The sequence below is a fragment of the Taudactylus pleione genome, unplaced genomic scaffold (assembly GCF_031769625.1).
Source record: "Taudactylus pleione unplaced genomic scaffold, aTauple2 ptg000041l, whole genome shotgun sequence".
NCBI classification, from domain to species: Eukaryota; Metazoa; Chordata; class Amphibia; order Anura; family Myobatrachidae; genus Taudactylus; species Taudactylus pleione.
The window spans coordinates 18984738-18995430 of record NW_028284443.1 but is presented as its reverse complement, the minus strand read 5'-3'; the positions used below and the strand labels follow the sequence as shown (position 1 = coordinate 18995430).

Genomic DNA, 10693 nt, shown 5'->3' with positions numbered 1-10693 from the left:
TTAAATGACAAAAAAAAATTCCAAAAACTGCTCAGAAATTGTCAGTTTTTTATATGAAGTAGGTAAAAAAATCTATTTATAACTTATCCCACATGATTTTATTAAAATTAAAAAAAATAATTTTTTTTTATCAACATTAATATTGCATTTTATTGTATTGATCAACAATATATCGGACTATCAATGTTCGCTCACTGGGGAGCCAAGGAGTGGTTAATTTAAATTTCCCCAGCAGTTGCTCCTCTCTGCAGCTACTGAGTGGGGAGTACTGCCAGGCTGACTAATCAACAGTGCTTACTGGGGAGGGTGTCGGGATGCAGAGGGGCCGAAGATTATCTTCTGGCAGCCACACACTGTGCATTTCTGTAGGGCCAGATTATAGGATGGGGCAGTCGTCCAGGAGCCCCCACATCTTGGGGACCGCCAACCTGCTGCAAATATTGACCGGAACCTGACCACTCACCCTGGCTGGCTCCCGGCAGCCACACAAAGGCACAGCTCACTCTCACTGATACTGATTGATTGACCCGACAGTGGCTGCCTTTGGAAGCCCCACCCCCTTGTTGACATAATGCCGCGATTCGTGGGTGCATGAGTAGGGGATGGGCCTAATACCATGAAGTGCCCACCGCCATCAGAAGGCAGATGGCTGCTGCAGCTGCAACAGGTTTGTGTGTGCGCTCTATCAGTCCCTTCCTTCCTCCCTCTCCCCCTCTGTCCCCTCCTCCCTCTCTCTCTCTCCCTGTCTCTTCCTCTATCTCGCTCTCTGTCTCCCTCCCCATCCCTCTCTATTTCAATCCCTCCCCCTCTCTCCCTTTCTCCTCCCCTCTCTCCCCCCCTGTCCCTTCCTTCCTCCCTCTCTCTCCCTTACTCCCTTTTCCCCCTTACTCCCTCTCTGTCTGTCTCCTCCCTCCCTTTCTCTTCCTCTATCTTGCTCTCTGTCTCCCTCTCCTTCTCTCTCTCCTTTCCTCCTCCCCTCTCTCCCTTCCTGTCCCTTACTCCCTCCCTCTCTCTTTCCCTATATCTCTCTCCCTGTCCCTCCTTCCCTCTCTCTCTTCCTTCTGTCTCTCTGCCCCTCCCTCTCTTCCCCCTCTCTCCCTTCCTCCCTCTCTTCCCCCTCTTTCCCTCCCTGTCCCTCTGTCCATATATATATATATATATATATATATATACACACACACACACATATATATCTTGATTTATGTATCTATCTTATCTATCTATATATATCCCCCCTCTCTAAATCCTGCGGTTTCCCCTGGCAGCGCCCATTTTTTCCATGGGGCCCCCACAAGCCTTAATACGGCCCCGCATTTCTGATAGGTTGAATCGTTTATAGAAAGAAAAGAGAAATGTACTCTCATCGTTTGTGACCATGTCAGTTAACACACAGCCTGGCACGCTCACAAATGATGTGACCACACCAGGCAAGTTGTTAATAAAGTATATGCTATGAAATACCAAACATACTGTATAAGCAACTAGACATATTTGTTCTGATAAGAATATGGTTGATTTTATTCTCTCAAGCAAACACCATATTATACTGTGAGGATGTGATCCGTCATGGAGAGTCCAACGTGTTTAGACCATTTACATGCTAGGGCAAAGCAATGTTCTGTCTGCAAATTATCTTGTGTTTACCTCTTAATTTTACTTGCAATATGAGATATGTTTAAACTTACATCGAAGTTCACCTTTCATCATTTTACATTATTGATTTCTGGCTATTTGAAAAATATTGAATTGAAGTTTGACTAATTAAATTATATACAGGAATGTAATCAATATTTAATGTACAACACTTTTGTTTATCTAGAGTGTGGTTCTATGTTGATGTCCCTATTGCTACCAACATACAGGTGGTCATAGGATCATTGGAGGCCATCCAACTTGTAGAAGCATGGATTGGTAGTGGTTAGTCACCTACTCAGCACTTGGGCAACATGATGTAACTGCTGAAAGTTAGGAACTCTCCTTTAAAACTCAACTTGTTTCAGTATTACAGTCAAGAACCTTTGAGACTATTGTTTATGTGCTTAATTTAGCTGTTTTTATCATTCAGTACAGTACATAAAATATTTTACATTAACCTATTTGCTATTTTTATATGTTTGACACATTTGCAAGTTGAACAACTAAAAAGTGAACACTGAATAATTTCACATAAACTGGTAAACTAAGAGAAATTGAGTCAAATATATATTTTATGAAAATATACCAACATTGCCATCTAGTGTGTATGCAATGTTCTGCAAGGTTACAACATGTTTTGCAGAACGATACAATATTGTTAGGCTATTTAAGCAAACAGACAAAAAAAAACAGTCACAGACAATACTATAAATGTTAATAGAACAAAAGGTGTAGTGTTCCTTTCCTCAAGAAGCATACAATTTATATGGAGAGATAAATTAAGAGATTTAAGATTTAAGGAGGCTGAGCCATTTATAATAAAAAGTGAATGTTAGGAATAAATACTCAGACGTAAGAAGATGTTTCCCAACATTATATGACACTATGGACCTGATTCATTATGGATCGCTATTGAGATCGCAGCTCCGTAATCTCTGTAGTCTGCTGTGAAAATATGCTAATTATTGCATTCGCAATGCTGTCGCACTGCCAGCATAGAGACGCCCACTACCTCCCACTACCGCTATCTCACATCCGTAATACTTTGCAAACCTTCACAAACATCGGTAACATCGAGTACCATCGGCCCCTCACGCAGAATTACAGCAGACCTGACCTTACTTAGAAATTACTAACCTCGTTGCACGCAGTAAGTACTCAAGCTGCGTATGCAATCACACTGGCAAACTTATGCACGCCCATGCAATGGCGTTAAAGCGGTCAGGCATACCTACGTTTCACCAACCCCCCCAAATGCTCACTGCCTGTCAATCACTCTGCAATGGCTCTGCTTGGCCTCCGTGATCACAGTGCGATCGCAGTAGTGCCTTCACAAATTGCGATGCATACACATGCGCAGTACACGACAATCGGCCAACTGTGAACGCTGTTGCAGTTCCGATCATTAATGAATCAGGCCCACAGTGTGGTCCCACTTTGATCACTGTGGGTTTGGTTTATGATTTGATGTATGATGCAATATTGGGGAGACTTTTCCCACTTCTAGAAGCTGTGGAAAGCCAATTAGGTATGGAAGTAAATAACCCAGACCTGTTTGATAATGTTACTGATACAGTGGCAGTTGGAGTTTCTTCTGATTCAGAAGTGTTCCTTTTGTAAGCATGGTTGGGGAGTCTGAGAATAATGAGAACAGCAGTGGGGAGCAGAATGATGTACCTATTATTTTGGGTAAAAAAAAAAACGAGAAACATTGGCGGGAATCTTGATGGCGGAGTCAACCTGCACCACACCCTATTACATATACCCCATAATATGGGAATAATATTGCTGTAAAGGCAAAATCCAGGCTGTACATAGAATTTTGTGGTATTTCAGTAATGTTTTTGTTTTGTTTTTACAATTGGTGCCTTAATGAAGATTACTGTCCCCAAGCCTTTTCCTTCTAATCCTACCAGTTGAGTATAATCTCCAGCCTCTTCTCCCCCAGATCTCTTCACCCTCATCCCCCCATAATGTATCTCAAGGCTCATTCTCTGCAGCTCAAGCCTCTAAAGCTGGGCACACAACTGACCAATTTTCCTCCAACTGACCAACTGTCCAGCTTGTCTGTCCAACTGAAACGGTGCTCCACACACCTAATGGTGCATACACACGGTCAGATTTTCTGTCAGATCTGAACACTAACGATTTTAAAAATCGTTCAATTGCTCATATCTGAAAGAAAATCTGACATGTGAGCCTGCAACGATGAACGATGCACGTTCCCGCTTGTCAGGTAACGATATCTGACATCTGATGTGTTTGCAGTCACATTTGGACAATTCCATTCATTTAAGTACAGTCTAAAATCGTTCAATCGTTCAAATCGTTCATCTGACATATCTGGCCGTGTGTATGCACCATAAAAAACTTTTTCATCAGATAATCCAACTTCTCTCCAACTTGTGATGTCACAGAAGTAGATGGATAGTGTCTGCCTACTTCTACAAGTTTTAAATACATTTTAAAGAAATATTTGTTAAAAATGTGAATGTCAGTATGTGTAGTTATTTATTACTTTTAAACTAAGGGTGCTGTTAACCCCTTAACTGGCTAATATTGTTTCCAAAAATGCTCCAAAATTGTTTATCATCTGATTATGTAAATAATTGCTATTTAAAAATTATTCTGTATTCATATTCTTCATATACATTAACAAATATGAAGATTTGTTAATAAAATTATACTGAATAAGGGTTAATTAGCTATTATTTAAATAATTTGATCATTCTAAAAAAATCAACAATATTGGGGACATTTTTGGAAAAAAGTTTTATGCAGTTAGAAAAATTGTAATGTGATAGGTGTGTATAAACTTTTTTAACTGTATAAAACACAGGTTGAGGAAGTGTGGGACAATATATGGCCATACCGGGTGTCAAACACTATATGAGCTCACAAAATGTAAGTCGCTATATGGACACATAGGATGAAAGGAAAGGGGATGTTGTGTGCCAAGGTGACATAAGGCAATGTCTGGTACTACACTGTATATGGAAGTTAGAGGGGCAGATCATGTAGCACAACTGGGATGGGGTTATATGGCTGTACAGGACAGTAAGGGGAGAAGTTAATGGGGAAAGTTCTATAGTGTAGTTAGGAGGAAGGTAAAAGGAGGACTGTACATAGGGTGAAGTTAGAGGGGGATTTACAGGTTCTCCATCATGTTTACTATGGTAGCCCCCCTCACTCTTCCAGGTCACTTCCACTGGGTGATCTGATCTGCAGTCGCCAGAGCATTTGCTGTCACTGGTGAATGCTCCTGGCTGCTATGAGTCAGGCCAGGAACCACTGAGCACAGGAGCCGCCCGGGGGGAGTCAGCTACCCACAGCCGGGACAGAGGTCAGTGCTCTCAGGGGTCAGTCTGCCAAGATCTGTGTTCACGCATCCAACTACTCAGTTGCACAAGCCAAAGTCCCACTGTATCACAACACCCGACAGCATCTGCTGTGCTGCTGGGGTTATTGGAAGAGCTACAACAACTAATCCACTCCCGGTACTGAAGGGGTAGGATGAGAGAGGAGGGCTCTGGAAAATAAGGCTCCCCTGACACCTGCAGCAGTGTGTCAAGAGTAGGTGGACACTATTGGCCAGTGTATGCTTACTTATCGTTCACTTGGGGAGAAAGTTCCCTTTACGATGGAAAATTTCCCCTACACTAGAACGATTAGTTGGAAAAAAAATCAAACGTTTAAATTTCCCATTGGTTGGAACAACCATTATTTGCCATTTTTGAGTGTGTGGGAGCAAATGTCGGTTGCTCCCACACACTGGCTGATTATAATTCCAACCAGTGAACTAGTTGGCTGGTTGGAGCAATATCATTCTAGTGTGAGGCCAACTTAGATGTGTTTCCAACTCCTTAAGTGTGTCTTTCCAGCTCCAGCCCTTCCATCCCTGTCTCAAGGCCACAGACACTTACCTTCTATGTGTTCTGGCTGCTCCTCTTCGGTATGATATCATGAAGTCACTCACGCTGTGCCACAATACACAGAAAACCTTTATTGTACCAGCCACAGGCAATGCCCAAAGATCAAAAGACAGTGGCTCCATGGGCCTCACAGAGAAATCCATCTATAACCTCTGCTTATGTCCGTGCAGTGATCAGCAGGGTGCAGGCAGAGGTTATAGATGGATTTATCTGCGTATACCCCCTGTTGCTGGGCCTGGCAGAGTGTGCCTCTAACAGACCCTATGAAATGGGACATTTGGGCATCCTGAAGACTATTTTCAGGATGCCAGGGCATAGATGAAGTAGGAAATGTTGCTGAACCAGCCAAATGTATGCCTGATCTTGAATTAAGAAATTATATATTTGCCTCATATAAGTTTAAAGACCTTAGTCTTGGTAAAGGCAAGAGAGAAATTGGTTGATGGGGACCTGGTAGAGCTCGATATTAGGTTTTCATACCACATGGTTCCACCGCCAAATAAAACTGATGGAACGCAGTTCCCACGTTCTGGCCCACTTTAATCCCTGCTATTAAGCATCTATGGTCGGTCACTGTGCAGTCAATGGTGGGTGGTAATGCCTTCCATGAGGTATTCCCGGCACACGTTACTCCGTAGATCGAGGAATGTTGAATGTCCGCACAACCTCAGCTCCCACTATCATTCCCTGTTCGAACTCTGATAATTCACATTTCCTTACCATGAGCAGCCTAACTGGTGTTCAAACTGACTCACAAGATGCAGTGGCATCACAAGGGGGGTGCGGGCCGAGGGGTGACACCAAGGTGCAAACTGACACTCCCCCACAGTGGCAGGAGACGGGTGCTGCACTGGAGTATTAAGTGCAGCACCCGGCTCCTGACACTGTGAGGGAGCCAGCACTGCAACACAAGCAGTCAGCACCCCCTGCACCCCCCCCCCCAGTAATATTACAAATGGGACCATGGGGGATTGGGATCGGGTCACGAGTCCACACCCCTTGCCACGAGGCCATGCCCCATTTTCAGGGCACACACAGCTGCGCTCAAAATGTCTCTCCCCGCACCGGGTGACACCGCGGGGAGGGACGCCACTGACGAGATGTCAGATTATAGCTGATGTAGGTCTGGACAATTTCCAAGAGATATCACCTTTACATCACCTTTACATACTACTATACCATGACTTTTGACACTAAAGTGCCAAAAGTCATGGGATATAATGTCTGAGGCAGCGATTCCCAAACTGGGTGGCACGGGGCACATGCAGGGGTGTCATTAGTTGGTGGTCAAATTATTCATGGTCCATGTGATAAGAAAAATCAGAGCTGGTGGCTGCCAATCATAAGATATGGGGATGTACAGAATCACACACAAATATCAATTGTATAACAAGGACTCTCCAAGATCATTTTATCTAAACAAGATAAGCTAGTTCATACAGATATCACCAATAAGTTTTTGTTCAATTGCATTGTAATTGAAATGACTATTTATTGCTTATTCATTCCTGATGATTGCCCAGCCTATAAATACCAGTCTATCATTGTAATTCCATGATTGACAGATTGACTCATTGGCTACTTTGGCAAAGCTGCTTTGACTTTTACAGACATATATTAATCAAAGCTGATGTATGGACAGACATTGGGTGAATATGGGGATTAAAGCAAGTAGTCAGGCGAATGTAATGGAAATATAGCAGGGATAATATCACAAAGAGCAGCCACCTTCTTATTCACTTCTTATTTGTGCCACAGCTTCTTAGTCAGAACATGTTATATTAAAACAAAGAAATCAGCCTGGATCACTAAGTTATTATTTCTAATTTATTACCAGTTATTTATATAGCGCACACATATTCCGCAGCGCTTTACAGAGAATATCTTACCAAGTTAATATTGTATAAACAAAAAAGTATATCCCTTACACAAATTTCAATTATATTCTGTGTAAGACCAAAAAGGTTTTTGGCAAGAAATAGGGTGGCAAAGTGGGCACAGGTACTAATTTTATGGATTTGAATAATAAGCTGTAAATTTTGCTAGGGTTAAACCATATTCATGTAGTCTCCATGAACAATAATTATTTTGCAGTCATGGTACCAAAAACAGTAACTGGCCCTATGGGGGCGATCTTATTAGCGGCGATGATCTCGCCGGCACGACAGTCTGGATTTGCAGAATTTTGTTCGCAGCCTCATAGGGCTGTGAGCAAAACTCTGCGAATTTGGGCTCAAAGTGGGCCGCGAATGGTGCGAGGTGCCGGTCCGTTGCCAGCATTTTAACGCAGTTGCAATTGCAACTCGCAGCCTTTGCGGCTAATTGGATTGACCCCTAAGAATCATGGCTAAAATGTGACCCTTCTGAGAAAAAATATTTTATGTTATAGTCTCATGTATAATAGCTATTGAAGGAACTATACTTTAATATACAAATTGAGCATAAAACATTCACATTGTATAAAAGTTCTTTCCAAAACAGGAATTTCTATTTACAAACATCTAAAATAACAAATGGAATAAAGTTATTTATTGTAACATTTATATTGAACATAATATGGTATGCACAATTAGTTTTTGTTTGTCCATTCTCTCGAAGAAATTTTTCCATATAATTTTTCTCTGTAAATGTGAACACAAATTGCTTGCGACAGTCATCCCTCATTTTTCAAATTCAGATCATTTTGGTATGTTTTAGTGCACTTTTCTGCAATACTCTTTGTCATTAAAAGTAAAGATGGTTCAAAAACTTGACCTACAAATGTATGTTTTTGTTCTTCCACCCAGTTCTGTACAGTAATAATGCCCTGAAGTATTGCAGGTTCCTAGAAAATAAATTTTTTTTTACAAATCAAATATGCACATTCAAATTCTTTTAACCCCTGTGTACCATAAAAATATGTTGGCATGTTATAAAAAAAGCTAACTTTTTTTTTTTTTTTACTGTCGGACAATTATTGGAATCTCAACATGTTGATTTTGAAATTTACTATTTATAGAATAAAAATAATTTATTAATCTGTAATCTATCATGGACATGTAAAACAAAGGTAATTCCTGGGGCATGCCTGCACTGTCAAACCTGCACAATGCTGACCTGCTACCATTCCTTAGGAGCGGAAAACTTAAGACATGGCCGGCATAGCGGAGGGCTGGGGAAAGGCTACAACATTTTGAACCAAGGGGCATTCGGAATGTCATAGCTATGGGGCATGTGCTAGCGGAGTTCTGATATCGCTGCCAAATGTGCGGAGGGATGGATGAGACCTAAAGATATAAAATCAGTCAATATTAATTCACCTGTGCAATCTTTAATGACGAATGATCAAGGCGTACCATGACTATATGACCTATACTGACTCCTGGCACAAGAACCTCTTTAGTAAGCACTGGGGTAGCAACTTGAATTCCTTTTACAGGATGTTTAAATTAATTTATTCCATTATAGAAGTGCCAGGAATTATCATCTATTAGGGTGAAGCAGGGCCAGCCCTAGGCATAGGTATTAAAGGCAAATGGCTAGGGGCATCCCAAGCCAAGAAACAGCGGTAGATTTTTTAAATTTTTTTTTTATATTTAGCTGGCTCGGCTGCTGATTGCTATCTCAGCAATCCGAGCCAGCCAGGAGGAGCAGGACACAGAGCCGGTGCTCAGACAGGCAGAAAATGTATTTACTTTCACTCTCTGCCTGAGGCTGAGCAGCTGCAGAGGAAGCTGCCAGGCAACATACGCAGAGCTGCAGGACCCTGCCTCAGCCACACAGGATAAAGGTAAGAGCTGGATGAGGGTAGGCAGATACATATGGGGAGTGGGCAGTGGCGTAACTAGGGCAGGGCGAGCGGGGTGCGTGCCCTGGGCACCGTGGGACCGGCGGCGCGAGGGGGGGCACCGCTGGCCACGGTACCGGCCCGCCCTAGTTAGCCAGTGTAGCACCGACCGCAGTGAGTGCGCTCAGTGCTACACATTTACACAGGACCGGCGCTAGGCTTCCAGCGCCGGTCCTGTGCTGCACAGCTGAGCCCGTTCCCTCCTCCTGAGCACTTGCCCAATAGCGCCAGGAGGAGGGTGGCAGGCGGGCTCATGCTGTGCATAACACATACATCGCCGCCAGCAGTGGTGGTGATGTGTGTGTTAATCAGCAGCCAATGAGAGTCAGACAGACTCTCATTGGCTGCTGCTGCACACACATCACTGCCGAGCGGCAGCGATGTGGGTGTGAACCAGCAGCCAATGAGAGTCAGATAGACTCTCATTGACTCCTGCGCGCCCACTGCAAGAGCCGGGCTTCCGTCCGGCTCCTGCAGTGGCAATGGGAGAAACGTCATGATGTCATGACGCCTCTCCCATAATGCAGAGCATCCCAGCCCGGGAGGATGGACGTGCGGACGGCGGACGGAGCAGGAGCATGGATACAGGTATTTTTCTTTCATTTTAGGGTGTATTTCGGGGGGGGGGCGCACTCTATTACAAAGGAAGGGACTACTACTGGGGGCACTACTGGGGGGGATACTACTGTGGGCACTGCTTCAGGTGGGGGGGACCACTACTGGGGACTACTACTGTGGGCACTGCTTCGGGGGGGAGACCACTACTGGGGGGGATACTACTGGGGGTACTGCTTCAGGGTGGGGACCACTACAGGGGACAACTACTGGGGGGATACTACTAGGGCACTAACTCGGGGGGTGGGGACCACTACTGGGGGGGATACTACTGAGGGCACTGCTTCAGGGGGAGATCACTACTGGGGGAGATACTACTGTGGGCACTGCATCATGGGGGACCACTACTGGGGACTACCACTGGGGGGGATACTACTGTGGGCACTGCATCATGGGGGACCACTACTGGGGACTGCCACTGGGGAGGGGATACTACGGTAGGCACTGCATCATGGGGGACTACCACTGGGGGGGATACTACTGTGGGCACTGCATTGTGGGGAACCACTACTGGGGACTACTACAGGGGGCACTGCATCAAGGGGGACTCCTACTGGGGGAACTATATAAAGGGCACTGTATAGGAGGGACTACTACTGGGGGCACTACTGTGGGCACTGCATTGTGGGGGACCACTACTGGGGAGTGGGGGCTCAGGGTGCTAATGACACTGCTATGGGGGGAG

At 44.2% G+C, this 10693-nt stretch overlaps 1 pseudogene; it reads right to left on the bottom strand.

Annotated features, from left to right (window-relative positions):
- Window positions 1–8107: 8107 nt before the first annotated feature.
- Window positions 8108–10693, bottom strand: part of LOC148538013 (uncharacterized) — a 37032-nt pseudogene continuing 34446 nt past the window's right edge.